The sequence below is a fragment of the Rhodnius prolixus genome, unplaced genomic scaffold (genome assembly GCF_049639745.1).
Source record: "Rhodnius prolixus isolate KJV_2025 unplaced genomic scaffold, Rpr scaffold_5, whole genome shotgun sequence".
Lineage (NCBI taxonomy): Eukaryota > Metazoa > Arthropoda > Insecta > Hemiptera > Reduviidae > Rhodnius > Rhodnius prolixus.
This window is the reverse complement of record NW_027411624.1, coordinates 29,643,800-29,667,866: the sequence shown is the minus strand read 5'-3', so window position 1 is coordinate 29,667,866 and position 24,067 is coordinate 29,643,800. Positions and strand designations below refer to the sequence as shown.

The 24,067-nt window shown below is 32.8% G+C and overlaps 1 protein-coding gene across 2 annotated transcripts in view; it reads left to right on the top strand.

Annotated features, from left to right (window-relative positions):
- The window catches only part of LOC141458381 (acyl-CoA Delta-9 desaturase), a 117,667-nt gene that overhangs the window by 40,805 nt on the left and 52,795 nt on the right, over nt 1-24,067 (top strand). Inside the window, exons 1-3 of one of the 2 annotated variants that reach the window (XM_074136279.1) lie at nt 78-205; nt 5,389-5,525; nt 13,242-13,378. The gene's annotated coding sequence lies outside the window, so the exon portion shown is untranslated. Of the gene's footprint in view, nt 1-77; nt 206-5,388; nt 5,526-13,241; nt 13,379-24,067 lie in introns of those variants that run through there. The other variant, XM_074136280.1, reaches the window with a different exon arrangement.

Sequence of the window (24,067 nt, the reverse complement as noted above, 5' to 3'; positions counted from 1 at the left end):
TTCCGACATGTTTGCAACTGTGTTGTATTTTAAATTAAGTGAAAAAAAAATGCACAAGACCATTTTATTCCAGAATTAGTAATGAAGACCAGAGCAAGTTAAGAATACCGAGCAAGTTAGTAAAGGTTAAACAGAAACCTTCAAAAGAAACCTTCCATCCATTAGGGCGAGACCAAAGTAGGCCATAACTGTTGTGGGCAGTCAGGTAAAAATAATCATGACTTCTTTTCTCCTTTATTAATTCCTTCTGAACTGATTATTATCTTTTCTATCAAATAAAGAAAAATATATCCTTTAATAGACGCCTTTTAAACTTTCTCTTACTGGTATTTACTTTCTCTTCTGGATAAAACTGTAAACTGCAGACGTGTATCAAATGTTGGTATTGAGTTTCGCTAGTAAGTGTCATCTAATATATCTGCAAATCTCACCTGCTGTGATTTTTTAATTGTAACATTTCATTGGTAAAGAGAAATATCATTTTCAGTAATTGTTTAGTAAGTAGGACTGAATGTGAAACAAACCATTAACTGTTTGAATGAAAAACGTAAAGAGAACCTTCCCTTTAATAACCTTCCATTGCAGTAGAATAATGTCTCTGATTTATCTCATCGTGTACCAGAGATTCTTCCCATTCATATGTGAAATATACCGAAATATAGGTTTGTTTGTTTTTTTCGTTTTTGCAGTCAATTTTGAAGTGTTCTTTTAGAAATGTTTACAAGTATGTGACGTATTGTTTTTTTTCTTATATGCATGAACATCCCGGTACTCAAAGATTTAAAAACAATCAATAATTCATTGGATTAAGAGAACCATTGTATGTTTAACACTATTACGCAGAACTTCTTAGAATGAAAAAGGTGTTATAACTAATTGTTGTGTGACCACATGCGGATTTGTAAGGCTTGAAGTGAATCGCCTGCCAAACTAAATAAAACTAGCTTTGAAAAGATACTAAGTTAGAGAAGTTATTCAGCAGATAAATCGAGCTGATTATCGATTTTGAATTTTCAAATATCAGGGTTAAGGTTCCCTGAAATGAGTATGTATACTAATTTATATTTTGACGGCTAATGTAAAGAATAGCGCCCGGAGGTGTGGCCTGTTTATTTTTGGTGCATGCGCAGTACAGCACAGTTACCGTTGACTTTTTAAACTACTTCCCGCCAATGTTCAATATATTCTTTTTAAATTTCTCAACTTCCCGCTAATGTGCTGTATATAATTTTTTTGAATTTCTTAGCTATTTATGTTGAGCGCGCATGCGCAGTACACTTACTGCATAGTAACTGCTTCTTTTTCAACGTCTTATCAGTTCCCGCTAGTGCCAGTGTGTAACTTTAGGTTCCTTTTTTTTTGAAACTTCATAAAAGATGAGCGTTTTGAATTTACAGTTTTTCTTTAATTTAAAGCATGAATGTAGTCTGAGGGAGGATAAAGAGATGAAAGTTTTATCATTTTGAATAAGTGTTGGTTTAATTAGTAATAGATATGTAGGTCCGAAGTGTGGAAGTGAGATAAGTATGAAAAGGAGTCATTTTTCCATGGGCGATCAAATGAGAGCATTATTTAAGGGAGTGAATAAAGTGTAGAAACAGAAGGATAGGGATTGCTTTGAATAAGGTAGGCTTCTTTTCTTTTGTTTTCCATGTGTCTGAATTACAAATTAGAGTTGTGTTAGTGGATTATTGTGGCAGTGAAGGGGGTGTGGGGGGCGAAGCCCCCCATAAAAACAAAAAATAGATCAGGGGAGTGGGGCACAGCCCCCCACGAAAAATGTTTAATAATCTTGAATTAATAATTCGAAGTGATTCCAATTCGCTGTTACCATATAACCCGCCAGATTTAAATGTAAATATAAAATAAAGAAATATTTTTATATTTACATTTGAATTTGGCGGGTTATATGGTAACAGCGAATTAGAATCACTTCGAATTAGGCCACACCTCCGGGCGCTATTCTTTACATTTACCTTTTTTCCTTATTCTAATCCGGCATTCGCTCAATCAAACTTTGCAAGTCATGTTATGCTCTATTTTGTAAGTAAAAGTAAAGTAATCGCCTATTATTATTATTTTTTTTGGCGGGGCTTAACGTTAATGCTCTATTTTTATATTGATAGTAGAGAGAGTAATATTAGGCAGAATCATATGCTTAATGATCATGGTAAAAAAAAAGTGTACTCACGTTATTTGCTCAATAAGTAGATTTTTTTTTTTTTCCTCACAGAGGACCAAAAGTATTTATTCACCAATGTATGGCATTGATAAATCGTGCTGAGTGTTTAGCGAAAGCCAAAATTTATATGTTGGAATGATGTTTGCAGTTTCTAGGTTGGAATTCCAGCTTTTAGAAAAACCTTTCTCTAGTAACTTACCAATTACCAATAAAAAGGCTATAAAAGAATTTTGGAAATTACGCAAGAGTTTTTTTAAATTTTTATTTGAGGAGTAAAGTGTTATTATTTTGTTTTGAGATGACGTAGTATTTTAAAGGTAATTAAGTCTTAATGTGAAGAATTTTTTTTGTTGGTGAAACCAAATTTTACTTGTTTCATATTGGAGGAAGTCTAAAAAGAAAATTAATTGCAATAACTGCACGATGCAATTTTATTCGCAGAAAGAGAAAAATCTTGTAATAGTTCAAACCAAATGTTTTCCATATTACTGTCAGTTAATATCTATTTAATTATATTTTTCAAACATTGAGAAGATAGTGTAGTGTGGAATTATGTGTGAAACAAAATTAGAATCGTCACTATTCTTTTAACAATAATACGAGGGTCGTTTGAAAAGTCCGTGCAAAAATAAAAACTACTTAATTTTTTGGGGTAAACCTTTTTTATTTTTCAACATAGTCTCCTTTTAGGCTTATACACTTCGTCCAACGCTGCTCTAGTTTGTTGATCCCTTCCGAATAATAGGATTTGTCCAAGTCTGAAAAATAGCCATTCGTTTCTGCAATCACCTCCTCGTTTGAATAAAATCTTTTTCCCGCCAGCCATTTCTTCATATTGGGGAACAAATAGTAGTCCGAGGGAGCCAAGTCTGGAGAATAGGGGGGGATGTGAAACGAGTTGGAACCCTATTTCCATTAATTTTGCGACCACAACTGCTGAGGTGTGAGCTGGTGCGTTGTCGTGATGGAAAAGGACTTTTTTGTGGGCCAATCGTGGGCGTTTTTCTTGCAGCTCGGTTTTCAAACGGCCCAATAACGATGAATAATATGCACCTGTAAAAGTTTTACCCTTTTCCAGATAGTCGATGAGGATTATTTCTTGCGAATCCCAAAAGACAGTCGCCATAATCTTTCCGGCCGAAGGAACGGTCTTCGCCTTTTTTGGCGCAGATTCCCTCTTGGTAACCCTTTGTTTAGATTGTTCTTTGGTCTTAGGAGTGTAGTGATGTTTCATCTTAAGAGTGATCCATGTTTCATCCACAGTGACGAAACGACGCCTAAAGTCCTGCGGATTCTTCTGGAACAGCTGTAAACCGTCCTTGCAACACTTCACACGATTTCGTTTTTGGTCAAGCGTGAGCAATCGCGGCACCCATCTTGCGGATAGCTTTGTCATGTCCAAATGTTGATGCAAAATATTATGTACCCGTACATTCGAGATGCCCACAGCACTAACAATCTCACGCACCTTCACTCTTCTGTCATCCATCACCATATCATCAATGATTTCTGGAGTAGTAACCTCAACAGGGCGTCCAGAACGTTCAGCGTCACTTGTGCCCATATGGCCACTCCGAAAATTTTGAAACCACTTATAAACTGTTCTAATCGAAGGTGCAGAGTCGCCATAATGTTTATCAAGCTTCTCTTTAGTCTCCTGAGGCGTTTTGCCTTTCATAAAGTAGTGTTTAATCAACACACGAAATTCTTTTTCGTCCATTTTTTGAAAATCACTCGACTTCCTCGATTCAAACGAATGCAAAACACAAAGAAATAGACCGATCTGGCTGAAACTTGGTGTGTGTTCTTCCAAGAGATGCTACTAACTAAACATAACCTCGATACGCGCCAGTAGTGCTATCTCTCTGACTTAGCACGGACTTTTCAAACGACCCTCGTATTTTTACGACACTTCAATCACGTAGACAAATGTAATTTCCAGATTTTGAGACAAGTTTTAAATAGTAATTAATTTCTTCGACTAAAGTTTTTCCTGTTTATACCTGCTTAAATTGCTCACTTCACCTCTATAAATTTGTTTCTGTTTTCAGTTGATTGGAAAAAGTATATCCACAATTTGAATTATGTAATAATAGGTTGCCAAAAAAAAGTGTAAATGATTGTTGAATGGACATTGTACCTTCTTCGAAAATACTGTTTCAGGGAAGGGATTAGCTATGCGGTTAGCGTACTGGACTCCCACGCGGAGATCCCGGGTTCGAATCCAGGTGCTGACCCTTAGATTTTCTCTTCCTAGGAGCTTCTTACAGCTCACTGTCCGGTGATGTCTGTAAAGAGAGAACACTGTCCGGAGGCCGGAAGTGCACTGAAAAAAGCTCCGGGCGCAATAACCTTAGATGTTGACGCGCCTTAAATCATTTAAAAACAAAAAAAAAATACTGTTTCAGATCAATAAATAAGAGTCTGTTACAGATTACGCTTTTCATCTCTTCAGTTGTGAAAGATGAAATAAGGATTCATTTTTGATTTGGTTGCCGAAAGGCCAAATAAATAGTATGAGTTATGTAAGAGGAACAAAAAAAGGGTACCCTTGTCCATCAGCATAAGATTCCTGCAATTCTCCTGTTCCTTAATAATTACATTCTAATTGTCAGATTCTCTACTACATTGACTTTGTTTTCCTTAATGTGTTAGTCACGTTAAATCTGCCATAACACACCTAGAGACAAATTTAGAAGTCTGTTTATAAGTTATGTGTATATTATGAAGAAAGGATAATGAGTATCATGCAGTCAAGTTCCATTTTTAAAGTATCTCAGTCAAGTTTTACCCGGATCAGCTTTGGGAGAAGCGGCTCGGTGCCTAACTTCTCCTCGGCTTTAAAGTGTCGGCAAACTAAAACATTTGTTGTCAAGAAGTGTACAGGTATCGAATGAAACTTTTGTGGTTCTAATATGCTGTCTGTAGTGTAATGTCTGGTTCATTTACTACGATTCTGAGGTCTAGTAGTCGTAAGTCAGTGAATGTTAGACGTGCTGCATACCCAAATTTTAACATTTAAATACTATAACAGGAAAAAAAACACTACTTTTTTTGATCAATTATTTTCCTTTTATTTATTTAAGTATAATTAACTTTTTTTATCAATAATATTTATCTATTAAAGTTTAATTGTGTTTTTCTTTAAGTTTCTACTTCTATTTCTGGTTCCCTTAATAATAAATAATTATTCTTTTTTTTTAAAGGTTATTAAAAAAACAATCCTAACAGGTGCCTCTTCACAAAGATCTGGGGAAAAATGACCATTTAAGCAGTAATTATACAAAATTCTATCATTTAAGAAATGAATACTTCCATTTAAAGAGTTGGTGATTATAAACAAGTAAGTTTTTTTTATTATTATTATTAAATTACATTTTAATGGCTACTATTTATTGTAATTAAAATAAAATTAAAGTAAGTACTGATAGGAGATTTGTTATTAGCAAAAATTATAAATGAGGACAGAAATAGTTATAATTGAGACACACAGATGGCACTATATTACATTGTGAGTAGTTCCTACATTAATTCAACATTTGTAGTATGTTCTTATTGTATATTCGGTAATTAATGTGAAATCACTACAGTTTTATACTGTATTGGCCAAGATAAATAAAGTATCAAATAATATTGATTCGCGGAGAATCATATTAAGGAAAAGGAAAAAATAAATAAGAAATGGGCATTTAATAATAATAATAATAATAATAAAAGTAATACAAAAATATATTTGTGAACCTTTTTCTTAAAAAAAAAGATATTAACGATCGTTACAAAATATTTGAACTCTTATAAGTGGTACTTGTACTTTTTCCAAAGCTGAGCCTTTGAAAATTACTCTTTAAAAAAAAAAAAACGGCGAAGTTTGGGTTCAAGTAATCCTATGGAAGTTGTCAAATTTTTCCTGAAGATCCATATTTTTATGGAGACATAAGAAGAGTCTTATGGATGCCTTATTTGGGTAATAGAAGAAACGACCATCTTACTAGTGACTGAGATGGATTTCTTTGTGGTATGAGCTGCGGGTCGCCCTCTAGCTGGGTCAGTGTAAAAGAGGTCGAGAACTATGGTACAGTATTACATTAAATTCGCCGTACAAGTTGGAAAAATTAAAAATATAAAAACAAAAATTAATAATAAACCAACTGTTAGCGCGCTGCTTCTTAACAAATTACACGGCTACTTTTCCAACGGATATCAGTTGTTCACACATGGCTTTAAGAATAAGGACGGGATGGGATGTGCAATGATTGATCTTTCCGCTGACGTCACCTTACAATTCAAATTAAATAAGTTCACTTCAGGATTCACAGCCGAATTATTTGCAGTATATCAGCGTTTAAAGTATGTAGAATCAATAGACCAATCCCTTGATTTAATTCTCACCGACAGCAAAAGTAAACTACAAAATTTCGGAAATAATGCACCCCTTTAATCTTAGAAACTTCCCAATTATTAAATAGTATTCTAAGAAAAGGCAAATTGGTACCTTTAATCTGGATTAAGGGCCACACAGGTCTGAGAGGAAATGAAATCGTGGATCGTAAGGCCAAGTAAACGATCTCCCTGCATCATACGAGGGGGTACCCAAAAAAAACCGGAATTATTTTTTAAAAGCTATTTATTTACAAATTTTTTACAGAACAACCTTATCCCCTTCAAAATACTCTCCATTACAACTAATACATTTGTCCCACCGGTGCTTCCACTGTTCGAAACATTTTTTGAAGTCATCTTTAGAAATGGCTGACAGCTCCTTCTTCGTTTTTTTCTTGACCTCTTCAATGTTGTCAAATCGGTGACCTTTCATGCCCTTTTTCATGCGTGGAAATAAGAAAAAGTCGCACGCAGCCAGGTCAGGCGAGTAAGGTGCGTGGGGCAGCGGAACCATGCCATTTTTAGCCAAAAACTGTGTAACAGTGATGGCTGTGTGTGCAGGTGCATTGTCGTGGTGGAAGAACCAGTCTCCTGTTTGCCACAAATCGGGTCTTTTTTGGCGAACACTATTGCGCAATCTTTTCAAAACTTCCAAATACAAGGTTTGATTGACGGTCTGACCTGGGGGGACAAACTCTGAATGGACTACGCCTTTGGCATCAAAAAAGCAAATCAGCATTGTTTTGATGTTTGACTTGACTTGACGACATTTTTTTGGTAGGGGTGAAGATGACGTCTTCCATTGGCTCGACTGTTGCTTTGTTTCTGGGTCATAACCATAGCACCATGACTCATCACCAGTAATGACCTTTGACAGAAAGTCTGGATCAGTTTCAAGCTGTTGTTTCAAAGCACGACATGTTTCAACTCGATGTTCTTTTTGATTGTCAGTCAGAACTCGAGGAACAAACTTGGCAGCAACCCTTTTCATCCCCAAATCTTCCGTAAAAATTCGCTGAACCGAGCTCCAAGATAACCCACTACTCTCTGACAGTTGATCAATTGTCTGTCGACGGTCTGTGAACACCAGCTCTCGAATTTTTTCAACATTTTCGTCGATTCGGGCAGCTGATGGACGTCCAGAATGAGGTTTGTCATCAATCGACATGTCGCCATTTTTAAACCGAGTAAACCACTCGTATACTTGAGTTTTCCCCATAGCGTCATCTTTGTAAGCTGTTTTCAACAATAAAACACTTTCAGCAGCATTTTTGCCGAGTAGAAAACAAAATTTCAGAGCTGCACGTTGTTCACTTAAACTTGCCATCATAAAAAACGAAAAAAGAACAAAACAGCGCTGGTAAAAACAATCACTGCAGATGAACAGAACAAACCAGGCAGACAACACAGGCAGGACTGAACTGGCAAGGAATTGCGCTATACACGTCTAGCGGCAGAAATGCGTACTACATAAGCTCCACGCGCGGCAACGCAATTCCGGTTATTTTTGGGTACCCCCTCGTACATCTCCATACTCAATGTTAGTGTCCGATATTAAAAATTATGCAAAAGCGGAGTGCTATACCGGAATAGCAGCTGATATACGAATTGTCAAAGGCTAGACCACACAATCTAGTGTCCCCAAAAGACCATGGTTTACAGATATAAAAAAAACAATAGGAAGTTTGTTAGCACAGTCATTAGAATGAGGTTTAATCACAATTATTCGCTGCACCATCTAGCCCAGGATTGGGGTGGAAACATTTCATGTTTCTCTCTTCTGTACTTCTGGAATAATAGCAGACGCCAACCATCTAATCCTGGAATGTGCTAATAATACTAAAGGAAGAGAACGATTGTGGAGGGCTGTGATAGCGAATGGATGTCCGTTACCTGCCAATTTAAATACTATTCTGGCAGCTGATGATGGCAGCATTTACACAGAGCTCTTTGAGTTCATAACAAACAACAAGATAACTCTGTAATTATTCAGTATACTAAAGAAGCTTCGAAAGAAGAATTTGAATGGCTGATTTGCTAGCTCAAGAGGCCAATAACAAAAAGAAAAAAAAAACTGTTAGTTTAAATGCGTGGTATAAAGAGAATTTGTTGCATTGCTTTCAAGGTACGTTGTGAAAAACTAAAAGACAGTACAATCTGCTAATCTGTTTTTACTTGTATTAAAAAAATCAGTTAAGAAAATTTAGTTTGTTGTACATCAAAGTCTGAAGCAATAAGAGGTAACTCGTACGTCATTCTGCATAATTCTTACTTTGGCCCTCATCACCACCGTGCGACCTAGCATTGTTTTGAAAAAACCTATTATTTTAGTGGATTCTTCTTTTGAAAAGACGAAAGTAATAATTGATATTACGAAGTGTAATCATAATGATTTTATCAATATATTCGGATTGTACACAATTTAGCCGTCAGTCCCCCTGACCTTGTTATTCAATATTGTGTAAGGTTAGACTAAAGTCAATGTTTACTGTCGGCTCTCTTAGGCCGGGGAGTTGGTGACAGTCCTCACACTACACCTTGGTACTTTTATGTTCATGTAATAGCCGCGTATATGTGGGACCCCCCTAGGCGAGCTCTTCTCCCTTATCCAATTTAGTTCCATTTATCTAACTGGTCTTCGCTAATCGATTAAATGTTACTAACTCTTTTTTGTATTACTCATCCAATTTTCATTCTTGGTTTGTAAAGTATTACAGATTAAACTCAAAATTTATTTATTTTGTTTATGGTCCTTAATATATCAATCAAAAGTGTATTCAAAATTAAAAAATATAGACAATTTATACGAAGCTGATGACAAAAAAAAGGTTAAAACAAAAATAATAACTCTAAAAGGAGACGAGAAAGTGGGTGAAAATAATTACGAAATATATTCAAATACGAGGTGTGTTCAAAAAGTAACGGGAATTTTCGTTTTTTGAAAAAAATATTTATTTATTCATCTACATTAATATTGTCGCCTTCAAAGTAGTCCCCTTCGCATACAATACACTTGTGCCAGCGCTTTTTCCAATCCTCGAAACACTTCTGAAACTCGATCTTTGTGATAGCTTTCAGCTCTTTCAGCGATTCGCTTTTAATGTCATCTATGCTTGTAAAACGACGGCCTTTTAATGTTCTCTTTATGTTTGGAAATAGAAAAAAGTCACATGGAGCCATGACTGGCGAATATGGAGGCTGGGGCATCGTCAAAGTTTTGTTTTTGGCCAAAAATTCACGAACAAGCAATGAAGTGTGAGCAGGTGCATTATCGTGGTGCAAAATCCATGAATTGTTTTGCCACAAATCCGGGCGTTTTTTTCGGATTGCTTCACGCAAACGGCGTTGAACTTGTAGGTAGTACTCCTTATTGATTGTTTGACCTTGTGGCAAGAATTCATGATGCACTATGCCATTAAAATCGAAGAACACAGTGAGCATAACCTTCACATTCGACCGCACTTGTCGAGCCTTTTTCGGTCTTGGCGATCCAGAATGCCTCCACTGGGACGATTGAGCCTTAGTTTCGACATCATATCCGTAAACCCATGTTTCGTCACCTGTTATAACACGTTTCAGTAGATCCGCATCGTTGTCGACTTCATTGAGTGACTCTTAAGCAACTTCCATTCTCCGCTGTTTTTGTTCGAAATTCAACAATTTTGGAACAAATTTTGCTGCCACACGTTTCATACCCAAAACATCCGAAAAAATTTCATGGCATGAGCCAATTGATATGGCAACATCATCAGCGACTTCTCTGATTGTAATTTGGCGATCGTTCATAACCATTTCTTTCACTTTTTTCACGTTTTCATCGGTTGTTGATGTGCTTGGACGTCCAGGTCGTTCGTCATCTTCAACGTTTTCGCGGCCATCTTGGAAACGCTTATACCACTCGTAAATCCTTGTTTTACTCATAGCAGACTCACCATATGCCTTTATTAACATTTCACACACTTTATTTCATTTTTTACGCAAAATTTAATACAAATTCTTTGATCCATTTTTTTTAACAAACAAGAATCGCCAAGCTCGAAAAACACGTCTAACCTTAACGGCTGCCACTTAAGAAGTAAACAATGAATATTACTGAAAATTTTATCGTACTTCAGGGGCATGTGTACCAACATAATAAAAAAAAAAATTTACAATCAGACTCTCCAAACCCGCGAAATTTAAAAATTCCCGTTACTTTTTGAACACACCTCGTATGAAAGTTTCCACTGTTTCTTAGGTAAGAAGTTTCTCGAATTCGATGGCCAAGAGTTTCGAGTGCGAGACCACTAGATCGGAGAGTAATAATCTGGCTCGGTCTGGCCATATTGTGAGCTGCTCACATTTTACTCGTAGAAGAGTATATTACAGCAAATTATAAGTTAAACCTCTAACTCACAAAATTACAAAAAAAAAAAAAATTAATTATTTCATTAAAATATTTCAGTGAATTTTTATTTCAGAAAACCTTGTTGGGAGGCAGTTTTGGGGAAATTGCACAAAACTGAACTTAAAGAAAAAAGCATTCTGAAGGGACAGCAATAAGCAAATGGAAAACTTTAAAAATCCCTGAAATCTGAAAACAATTAAACCTGTTGTTCATAAAAACACTCAATTCAGACATTTTATTTTGTTCTCTGGGAATCAAGAGAACCATACCTTTTCTAATTTACCTTAATTTTGATCATTTTTTCCAAATCGTCCTACTTACTAAAGTAAGCAGTCAGTAGAAAAACAAAAAAAAAAAAAATAACAAACATGATTATTAATGTAATCATTTTTTATTGGAACTGCAATCAATTTTGGTAAACCATGGTTTTTTGTGGTAAGATTATTACTGGAAACTCTCTGGTATTATCGTAGCAAGCATGAACTAAGACACTATCTGAATGTGCTTGATAGCAGGTTATTAATCAATTGATAAGTAGGTAACTTACACTAATACTTATCACCATGTGGAAAGTAAAATAATTCTGGTTGTAAAAACATACCATCTTTTCTTGCGAAAAGTATTGAAAAATCTTTATTATTCTTAAATTAAGTACGAAATGTTATCGAACGAGAAGTAGATAAACAATATGTATCAAAAAGAATTAAAAATAATTAAATTTAATATATATTCTTTTTTTTCTGCATTCACTTATTCCAAATTTTAAATATTCAAAATTCAAAGAGATAATTCCGCCTTTTCAGCACATTGATGTTAACTTCAGCGACATTAGATTCAGATAGTGCACTACCATGCTTATTTATGCATATTGTGTAATTAGAAATTATTATTTAATTAGAAACATGCATGTTTTATACACACAAATTAGTTCAATCAGATTTCTGAACAATATCTTGGTTAATTTCCAAACTAATAGGTTATGTTTTTGTGTAGTTATTTATTAATCAGGAGTTGAACTCAGTATTATCGACCTAGAAAAAGCTTTTGATAAGGTTTCTTGGATTGATTGGTAGATACAGTGCGAAAGATGTGTACGTTAATGATTATCGCGTGCCATCATGTTTTCTGCACCCAAAGATTTATAGCAAAGAATATTTGCAAAGTTCCTCATAAATCAGACTTTGATCTATGAATGGCTGATTCCTCAGATGACCTCACTAGCCTCTTTTTTGCAGTTTTTTAGGTAGTTAGAACTCAGAAGAGAAAGAGTTCAAAATTAACGGCCCTTATTGAAAGAGCAATTCAAAATAAATCAATTTAATTGGGTAAGTGTTTTTAATCAAACTAAAAGAAATTTAAGAAACGTCCCTTGACGCAACAGCTCCTTGAAGGCCAAAGCTTGCAAGATAGTGATTTTTTTTTGGAGGGCGTGAGAAGCCTGCTGGCTTCTCAAAAGCAGATGAGAGAATTGGTCTGTATTTTGTTGCTCCGAATGACATTGATCTTGAACATATGTTCCGTAATCTGTATAAGAAAATGCAATACTGCACAGTAAAAACTACACCTGTATGGAGAGAATATATTCCCTTCATCTCTACTTCAAACTGCTTGGGTCTTCTGATAAATGTTTAGGATGTAATTCCTCCTAGGTCGAAATCCTTCAAGAGTACTTGAAAATAAAGTTTTAATGGCAATAAAACTTGGCAAGAAAGGTTACTAGACCCTGTCATATAGGCAAAAATGAGAATGTACCTTATTGAAATAAGATAAGGCATAAAACTTAAACACAAAACAGTTTCTATCTAATTGTTATAATTAATTTTAAGTTACAAATTGTTATAACTGACCACTGAGATTTAGGAGATCTAATCTTTGATCTTGAATTTAAAGTAGAACACAGAAAGGTTTGAATGTTCACTTGTCCTTTTTTAAAATGGATGCTTTGGGTGAAAAGAAACCTAATTAATGAAAAATACAATGATAATAATTTATTTAAAATAAAAATCTTTATTCAGATCCAAATATTTTTTAACATATTTGATTTTCCCACGGTTTACGAACTAATCGACAAGAAGCCTATAAGCTAGTTATTGTGAAATAATGAGCGATACTCTAATGATTTTTGTATTGGTATTTCTATAGATTTATTACGTTCTATATAGATTTATTTATAGTATTATTTTATTAAAAATGAGAGAGAATGGGAAGTACAGATATCTTAAAACATAGCTTTCGTTACCAATAAAATCAACACCTATATATGTATTTCTCTAATACTCGATCATATTTCAGATAAACTATCAAGTGGCGCTTCCAAACGGTTACACCAGCAAGTAATAGTTGTTATCTTACAAGTGGGTCCTTACATGAAATTCAGCCGGCATTCAATGTTTAGTGTGTCCAAACTAACAACGTTCATCTCAGCCCAAGTGAGTGTTCTTGATTATTTACATGTATACAATTTAACTTTACATTTAATTTATTCGTAATTAATTTTATATTTTATAAGCAATGTGCACAATTTTACTTCATTTTGGTTTATAAGTTGAAATATTGATGACATAAGCTTATTAAATGCTTAATGGACAGAAAAGTTTTTGAATGAATAGTTTTATCAATAGTTTACGCTTTCATTTTGTTTTGTTTTTTTGGTTACATTCTTTTATTCTGTGTCAGTTGATATAAATGATTTCGTATACAAAAATATTACAATAGTTGAGAGTCCATTCTTAAATAATTCTGTTTTACCTATGAATATACATAGGGCCATGGTGCAGAATTACATTTTAAAACTAATTGCAGTTTATACAAAAATATAAAATATTTTCTGCCGCATTTGCATTTGAGACTGGATTTGAATTTAGTTCTTTTTAATAATAGATAAATATTTCCCGCTTTTTGTTTTTGGTTTTTAATTTATTTGTTATTTCTGTCGAGTAGTATTTCGTTAATAAGAACTTCTAAGAAATTGAATTTTATTTGGTGGATGTTATGAGATATATGTATATAAAATATTGTGACTGCATCTATATATTTTTGTTACGACTAGCAAAGAACGTATTTCGTACTTTTAGAAAGTAAATTTGTATTTAAAATGTAAGCATCTTCTTTCCTGAGACCAAACTAGCGAAGATTAGAACAATTTATTTTTTAGCATAGGTATTTGTGTGTCAATAGACACTCAAAAATGGGAAAATAATTGAAGTTATTCGGCTGGCTTCCTCAGCAGATCCCCAAAAAATAGGGTTTCGGTAAGAAAACCTGTATACTAAGTATTCAGTTATATGTCACTAAAGTTTTCTTTTAACAAGGTAGTAACTAACTATACTTATAACGGTGCATTCGACAGTTCTTTTATGAAAATTAAGGAGTACTGGAAAAACAGGGGCGTCTCACTTCCCACAAGTATTTATATTCTATTCTTATAATATATATATAACACCTGTATTAAACAGATAGCGAAATAAATAGTAGAATGCTTTTTGCGATTCGTGTAAAACTGAAAAAAATGTAACTTTGCTTTATTAATTCGTTATTTCCATAGGTTTTCTCAGATCTGAATATCTCAAAACCAAAATATCATCTAGTTCAAAACAAATTTGACAGTACATTTAGGTATCGCCGAAGGGTTCTTGTTTTAAGGGATTATTTAAAATCATTCCAAAGAAAGTGCCACTTCATTTTCTTGCAATTGAATAAGTATAAGCTGTAAAGGTTGACCTAGTACCTAGGTCAAAAGCTTGGCAATAATAGGTTCTTTTTGTATTCTCAGAGAAGCTTTTATCTTCGGAGATTGGATAGAAGTGGGGTGTGATGTTCAGATTTTGCTACTAATCGGAGATCTCGGGTTCGAGTCCTGTCCGGAAGAGAATTTCTCTTCTTAGGAGGTTCTTACAGCTTACTGTGACAATAGTTTCTGTAAAAAAAAAAAGTTTTGAGACCAATAGAACTCTGAAAAAGGCTTCGAGCCTTCAGATCTTGACATGCCTTAAATGAAAAATAAAAAGAAGTAACTTAATCTACATATAGATAAAAACTAGATGCATAAAATCAGAGAATAATTCAGATGCATGGTCATAATCTAATCATCTTGGTACTTCCTCAGGTATAAACCAACTTTAGGATATAAGAAATTCCTCGGAATAATGTATAAATCTTAATTTTTCTTAAACTTTATAAAAATCATGTTTCTTTCGGAAGACTTTTATAAACAGCTTAACTATCAAACAGCCTTTTGTTAGTCACATTTAATGATAAAATAAATGATAAAAAAAGAATCACAATACTAGTATTAGTTTGATATTAAAAAGAAATGAGCAATAAAATGTTTATTGCTTTCCATCAAAACGCCAGATGAAAACAGCATTCAGTTTCAGATGGTATTTCATTCACTCACAACTATGTAGATAGTTTCTGCTGAAAAGGTAAAAAAATAAATAAAGTTATAATATTTGTTGTCATTTCGGTATTATATCCATTTAATTAGGCAGATTGATAAATTGAATTCTGTAGAATTTGTAAACAAAAACAAATCATTTATATTTAAAAAATGTAATAATAGAAAAATGAATATAAAATTCCTAATAAGTGAAGAGGAAAAAAGGATGGGACACGTAAGCTTGTAGTGATGTAATAGTCCAAGAAAGATGAATGGGTGTGTATGTTAGCGGTCGATGTCGGTTTGTCTGTCGGTGCTTATACTTTTATCTCATCATCATAGACTTTTATAAACTCTTAAAACTCATCGTTTTATTTCGTAACCTACTTCATTTCTTGAATGAGTTCCATTATTTTTACCTCTTTATTTTTTTTAATAACAGATTATAGATTTTTTTTTTATTAATACGAAAGAAATAAAGTAAGGTCTGTATTGCGAAAAAAGTAATGTCTTTATTAATAATTTAATCTTATTTGATTGATAAATTGTTAAAATTGGTGATTTACAGTGTGTGTAAACAGCCACCTCTATTTGCCCTCAAATGTTCTAATCCTTTAACGTATGCATTATTTTTATGTGACCCTTTCTAGGATAAGGTTAAGACCCATTGGAGTTTATATTGTAGGTACCCTAATCATCTACACTATAGACCGTAAGTTTAGTGTTTGATTGTTGTTCGTGTTGTTAGGCCATGATACTCATATGGACATAAAATAAATCCATAAAGTAGTAGTTATTCCTAATTTAAAAACTTTCTAGATTGATTTTCCGAAATTATTCACCGTGCTACTACTTTTAGTCGTTTTAAGCTGTCAGTTGGTTTATATAGAAGCTGTATTCTATTAGTAGTTTTCAAATTCGGGCTTATAGTGCAGAGGTGGATATCTTTTCAAGAATAGAGTGAAAGAAATTTGTATTATAATGTTTAGTAAGCACTTAAAGCAAGCATAACTATCTTCTCTGTTAAGCCCAGAGCTTACTATGATCAGATTCGACGATCGATTTATTGGATCTGTTATGATATAAATATATATTTTTTTAAAAAAATATAACTTCCACTGCAAACATCATACTTGTAATGACATTTGCCATAAAATATAAATCACCTTATAATATAAAATATCACAGTACTTATTCAACAATTCTCCATCTACTTTTTCATTATATTTCATGCGTTGTGAAGATTATTTTATGTTCGATTTGTACATGTCGTGATGACCCACTCTTTTTCTATGTCCTTGGAAATCTAACCGAATGTGTTCGAACGTTTCAGAATTGAAACTAACTAACTCCTGCTACTCAATTATATTCACTTATTTACTTGCATTTTCTATCCTTCATTATTATTATTTTCCCACTAGGCGGACCACAATGTGTACTGCAACCTGCTCCAATTATTATAATATTTCTTAATTATTGAAAAAATATTTATGCTTTTAGAATTTTATTTCAACTATCTAATTAGCGTAATGGAACTATTTTTAGTTTATCTTAGTAGGTTAGACACTTTTATTAAAAACTTAATTACTTTTTAGAAACGAATTTTTTGTTATAGATATATTTAACCTTCACACATAAAAAGTTGCTTATTTAATTAAAAAGTACACTAAAGTACTTACACATACTAATCGACGAAGAAGGCGGATAAATTTGCTTCATTATTTAAATTGCTATATCTCATGGCATATTACTATTAACTATGCGAAACGTCGTAAATTTATATCACTCATTTACCTCTACAATTGTGCAAAATTAACGCTTTCTATATGTATTTATAAAGGAGATATAAGGAGATAAAGTTTAAGAGGTTTGGATTTCCTTCATTTTTCGAATTGCTATATCTCCTGTTATATTTGTGTTAACTGTGCGAAAAAATATACAATTATAGAACTCATTTACTCTACAATTGCACAAAATTCCAGCTTTCTATCAGTGTTTATAAAGGAGATATAAGGAGATAATGTTTGAGCGTGTTGCATTTCCTACATTTTTCGAATTGCTATATCTCGTGTTATATTAGTGTTTACTGTGCGAAAAGACATACAATTATAGAACTCATTTACCTCTATAATTGTACGGAATTCCAGTTTTCTATCTGTATTTTTAAAGGAGATATAAGGAGATAAAGTTTGAATGTATTGCATTTCCTTCATTTTTCGAATTGCTATATCTCCTGTTATATTAGTGTTAACTGTGCGAAAAGACATACAATTATAGAACTCATTTACCTCTATAATTGTACGGAATCCCAGCTTTCTATCTGTGTTTATAAAGGAGATATAAGGAGATAAAGTTTGAGAAGTTTGCATTTCCTTCATTTTTCGAATTGCTATATCCCCTGTTATATTTGTGTTAACTGTGCGAAAAGACATACAATTATAGAACTCTTTTACCTCTACAATTGTACAAAATCCCAGCTTCCTATCTGTGTTTATGAAGGAGATATAAGGAGATAAAGTTTAAGCGTATTGCATTTCCTTCATTTTTCGAATTGCTATTTCTCCTGTTATATTAGTGTTAACTGTGCGTAGAGACAAACAATTATAGAACTCATTTACCACTACAATTGTACAAAATTCCCGCTTTGTATCTGTATTTTTAAAGGAGATATAAGGCGATAATGTTTGAGAGGTTTTCATTTCCTTCATTTTTCGAATTGCTATATACCTTGTTATATTTGTGTTAACTGTGCGAAAAGACATACAATTATAGAACTCATTTACCTCTACAAATGTACAAAATTCCAGCTTTCTATCAGTGTTTATAAAGAAGATAAAGTTTTAGCGTATTGCATTTCCTTCATTTTTCGAATTGCAACTCGTATATCCCCTGTTATATTAGTGTTAACTTTGCGAAAAGACGTACAATTATAGAACTCATTTACCTCTACAAATGTACAAAATTCCAGCTTTCTATCAGTGTTTATAAAGAAGATAAAGTTTTAGCGTATTGCATTTCCTTCATTTTTCGAATTGCAACTCGTATATCCCCTGTTATATTAGTGTTAACTTTGCGAAAAGACGTACAATTATAGAACTCATTTACCTCTACAATTGTACAAAATCCCAGCTTTCTATCTGTGTTTATGAAGGAGATATAAGGCGATAATGTTTGAGAGGTTTTCATTTCCTTCATTTTTCGAATTGCTATATCTCCTGATATATTAGTGTTAACTGTGCGAAAAGACATACAATTATAGAACTCATTTACCTCTATAATTGTACGGAATTCCAGTTTTCTATCTGTATTTTTAAAGGAGATATAAGGAGATAAAGTTTGAGAGGTTTGCATTTCCTTCATTTTTCGAATTGCTATTTCTCCTGTTATATTAGTGTTAACTGTGCGAGGAGACATACAATTATAGAACTCATTTAGCTCTACAATTGTACAGAATTCCAGTTTTCTATCTGTATTTTTAAAGGAGATATAAGGAGATAAAATTTGAGAGGTTTGCATTTCCTTCATTTTTCGAATTGCTATATCTCCTGTTATATTTGTGTTAACTGTGCGAAAAGACATACGATTATAGAACTCATTTACCTCTACAATTGTACAGAATTCCAGTTTTCTATCTGTATTTTTAAAGGAGATATAAGGAGATAAAGTTTGAATGTATTGCATTTCCTTCATTTTTCGAATTGCTATATCTCCTGTTATATTAGTGTAAATTGTGCGAAGAGACATAACAATTATAGAACTCATTTACCTCTACAAATGTACAAAATTCCAGCTTTCTATCAGTGTTTATAAAGGAGATATAAGGAGATAATGTTTGAGCGTGTTGCATTTCCTACATTTATCGAATTGCTATATCTCGTGTTATATTAGTGTTAACAGTGCGAAAAAATATACAATTATAGAACTCATTTACTCTACAATTGCACAAAATTCCAGCTTTCTATCAGTGTTTATAAAGGAGATATAAGGAGATAATGTTTGAGCGTGTTGCATTTCCTACATTTATCGAATTGCTATATCTCGTGTTATATTAGTGTTAACTGTGCGAAAAGACATACAATTATAGAACTCATTTACCTCTATAATTGTACGGAATTCCAGACATACAATTATAGAACTCATTTACTCTACAATTGCACAAAATTCCAGCTTTCTATCTGTGTTTATAAAGGAGATATAAGGAGATAAAGTTTGAGAAGTTTGCATTTCCTTCATTTTTCGAATTGCTATATCCCCTGTTATATTTGTGTTAACTGTGCGAAAAGACATACAATTATAGAACTCTTTTACCTCTACAATTGTACAAAATCCCAGCTTCCTATCTGTGTTTATGAAGGAGATATAAGGAGATAAAGTTTAAGCGTATTGCATTTCCTTCATTTTTCGAATTGCTATTTCTCCTGTTATATTAGTGTTAACTGTGCGTAGAGACAAACAATTATAGAACTCATTTACCACTACAATTGTACAAAATTCCCGCTTTGTATCTGTATTTTTAAAGGAGATATAAGGCGATAATGTTTGAGAGGTTTTCATTTCCTTCATTTTTCGAATTGCTATATCTCCTGATATATTTGTGTTAACTGTGCGAAAAGACATACAATTATAGAACTCATTTACCTCTATAATTGTACGGAATTCCAGTTTTCTATCTGTATTTTTAAAGGAGATATAAGGAGATAAAGTTTGAGAGGTTTGCATTTCCTTCATTTTTCGAATTGCTATTTCTCCTGTTATATTAGTGTTAACTGTGCGAGGAGACATACAATTATAGAACTCATTTAGCTCTACAATTGTACAGAATTCCAGTTTTCTATCTGTATTTTTAAAGGAGATATAAGGAGATAAAATTTGAGAGGTTTGCATTTCCTTCATTTTTCGAATTGCTATATCTCCTGTTATATTTGTGTTAACTGTGCGAAAAGACATACAATTATAGAACTCATTTACCTCTACAATTGTACAGAATTCCAGTTTTCTATCTGTATTTTTAAAGGAGATATAAGGAGATAAAGTTTGAATGTATTGCATTTCCTTCATTTTTCGAATTGCTATATCTCCTGTTATATTAGTGTAAATTGTGCGAAGAGACATAACAATTATAGAACTCATTTACCTCTACAATTGTACAAAATTCCAGCTTTCTATCAGTGTTTATAAAGAAGATAAAGTTTTAGCGTATTGCATTTCCTTCATTTTTCGAATTGCAACTCGTATATCCCCTGTTATATTAGTGTTAACTTTGCGAAAAGACGTACAATTATAGAACTCATTTACCTCTACAATTGTACAAAATCCCAGCTTTCTATCTGTGTTTATAAAGGAGATATAAGGAGATAGAAGTTTGCATTTCCTTCATTTTTCGAATTGCTATATCCCCTGTTATATTTGTGTTAACTGTGCGAAAAGACATACAATTATAGAACTCTTTTACCTCTACAATTGTACAAAATCCCAGCTTCCTATCTGTGTTTATGAAGGAGATATAAGGAGATAAAGTTTAAGCGTATTGCATTTCCTTCATTTTTCGAATTGCTATTTCTCCTGTTATATTAGTGTTAACTGTGCGAAAAGACATACGATTATAGAACTCATTTACCTCTACAATTGTACAGAATTCCAGTTTTCTATCTGTATTTTTAAAGGAGATATAAGGAGATAAAGTTTGAATGTATTGCATTTCCTTCATTTTTCGAATTGCTATATCTCCTGTTATATTAGTGTAAATTGTGCGAAGAGACATAACAATTATAGAACTCTTTTACCTCTACAAATGTACAAAATTCCAGCTTTCTATCAGTGTTTATAAAGGAGATATAAGGAGATAATGTTTGAGCGTGTTGCATTTCCTACATTTATCGAATTGCTATATCTCGTGTTATATTAGTGTTAACTGTGCGAAAAAATATACAATTATAGAACTCATTTACTCTACAATTGCACAAAATTCCAGCTTTCTATCAGTGTTTATAAAGGAGATATAAGGAGATAATGTTTGAGCGTGTTGCATTTCCTACATTTATCGAATTGCTATATCTCGTGTTATATTAGTGTTAACTGTGCGAAAAGACATACAATTATAGAACTCATTTACCTCTATAATTGTACGGAATTCCAGACATACAATTATAGAACTCATTTACTCTACAATTGCACAAAATTCCAGCTTTCTATCTGTGTTTATAAAGGAGATATAAGGAGATAAAGTTTGAGAAGTTTGCATTTCCTTCATTTTTCGAATTGCTATATCCCCTGTTATATTTGTGTTAACTGTGCGAAAAGACATACAATTATAGAACTCTTTTACCTCTACAATTGTACAAAATCCCAGCTTCCTATCGGTGTTTATGAAGGAGATATAAGGAGATAAAGTTTAAGCGTATTGCATTTCCTTCATTTTTCGAATTGCTATTTCTCCTGTTATATTAGTGTTAACTGTGCGTAGAGACAAACAATTATAGAACTCATTTACCACTACAATTGTACAAAATTCCCGCTTTGTATCTGTATTTTTAAAGGAGATATAAGGCGATAATGTTTGAGAGGTTTTCATTTCCTTCATTTTTCGAATTGCTATATCTCCTGATATATTTGTGTTAACTGTGCGAAAAGACATACAATTATAGAACTCATTTACCTCTATAATTGTACGGAATTCCAGTTTTCTATCTGTATTTTTAAAGGAGATATAAGGAGATAAAGTTTGAGAGGTTTGCATTTCCTTCATTTTTCGAATTGCTATTTCTCCTGTTATATTAGTGTTAACTGTGCGAGGAGACATACAATTATAGAACTCATTTAGCTCTACAATTGTACAGAATTCCAGTTTTCTATCTGTATTTTTAAAGGAGATATAAGGAGATAAAATTTGAGAGGTTTGCATTTCCTTCATTTTTCGAATTGCTATATCTCCTGTTATATTTGTGTTAACTGTGCGAAAAGACATACAATTATAGAACTCATTTACCTCTACAATTGTACAGAATTCCAGTTTTCTATCTGTATTTTTAAAGGAGATATAAGGAGATAAAGTTTGAATGTATTGCATTTCCTTCATTTTTCGAATTGCTATATCTCCTGTTATATTAGTGTAAATTGTGCGAAGAGACATAACAATTATAGAACTCATTTACCTCTACAATTGTACAAAATTCCAGCTTTCTATCAGTGTTTATAAAGAAGATAAAGTTTTAGCGTATTGCATTTCCTTCATTTTTCGAATTGCAACTCGTATATCCCCTGTTATATTAGTGTTAACTTTGCGAAAAGACGTACAATTATAGAACTCATTTACCTCTACAATTGTACAAAATCCCAGCTTCCTATCTGTGTTTATGAAGGAGATATAAGGAGATAAAGTTTAAGCGTATTGCATTTCCTTCATTTTTCGAATTGCTATTTCTCCTGTTATATTAGTGTTAACTGTGCGTAGAGACAAACAATTATAGAACTCATTTACCACTACAATTGTACAAAATTCCCGCTTTGTATCTGTATTTTTAAAGGAGATATAAGGTGATAATGTTTGAGAGGTTTTCATTTCCTTCATTTTTGGAATTGCTATATCTCCTGTTATATTTGTGTTAACTGTGCGAGGAGACATACAATTTTAGAACTCATTTACCTCTACAATTGTACAGAATTCCAGTTTTCTATCTGTATTTTTAACAAGTACATTTTAAATAGTTTGTAATTGTGTATTGTGGTCCTGCTTACTTACAAAGAAAATTAAAGCTCGCAAAGCTAATAAGAAAAAAAAATCTTAGGAATTAATAAAAAGAATGAAGTATAATTCATGTTTGTTGTATATGGTAAACATAATACTGTGGGAGTGTATGGGAGGCGAGTTTTGGGTCAAGAACCTGGGCCGTTGTGCCCTACTGTGAACACGAACACTGTGACCACCTCCCTACTCTTAACTTTACTTCCTTAAATACTTTTCAGTCATACTGTTTATTTTATTTCCTAAATGTTCACTTTTCTTCTCTGCATATTCTCTTTTTTATTATTATTTCCAGGAATTTGTTACAGTTAATATTATTCATTTAATGATTTTGTCTTAATTGTCCGATACTTGGAAGTATAAGAGAATATAAAATGGCTGATGGTTCCTTTGTGCTCAGTTCTTAATCCCATTCTTTTCAAAATTTATCTACCATATCTACAATATTTATCTACCATAAGCAGACATAAGTTATTATGTAATTGATGCAATTTCAACAATAACAGAAAAAAAAGAAAAAAGAATATTATTATAATATTAGGCAGAAGTATTTAGAAAGATGCTCTTCCTGGATTCTCTTTTAGGATAAAATAACAACTTCATAATGAGCTTTATTAGTATTTTATAATATTAGGCAGAAGTATTTAGAAAGATGCTCTTCCTGGATTCTCTTTTAGGATCAAATGACAACTTCATAATGAGCTTTATTAGTATTTTATAATATTAGGCAGAAGTATTTAGAAAGATGCTCTTCCTGGATTCTCTTTTAGGATAAAATAACAACTTCATAATGAGCTTTATTAGTATTTTATAATATTAGGCAGAAGTATTTAGAAAGATGCTCTTCATTACCGTTCTTGCAATGCATGCCGTCGATACTCTTCTTCTTTAAAGGCGTTTTCTCACTGCAATAGATAACACACAAACCTCAGTAGACAAATTTACTGGCTGTTTTCACGAATTGTAATTATTCTTTAACGTACAATAAAAAAAAGAAAA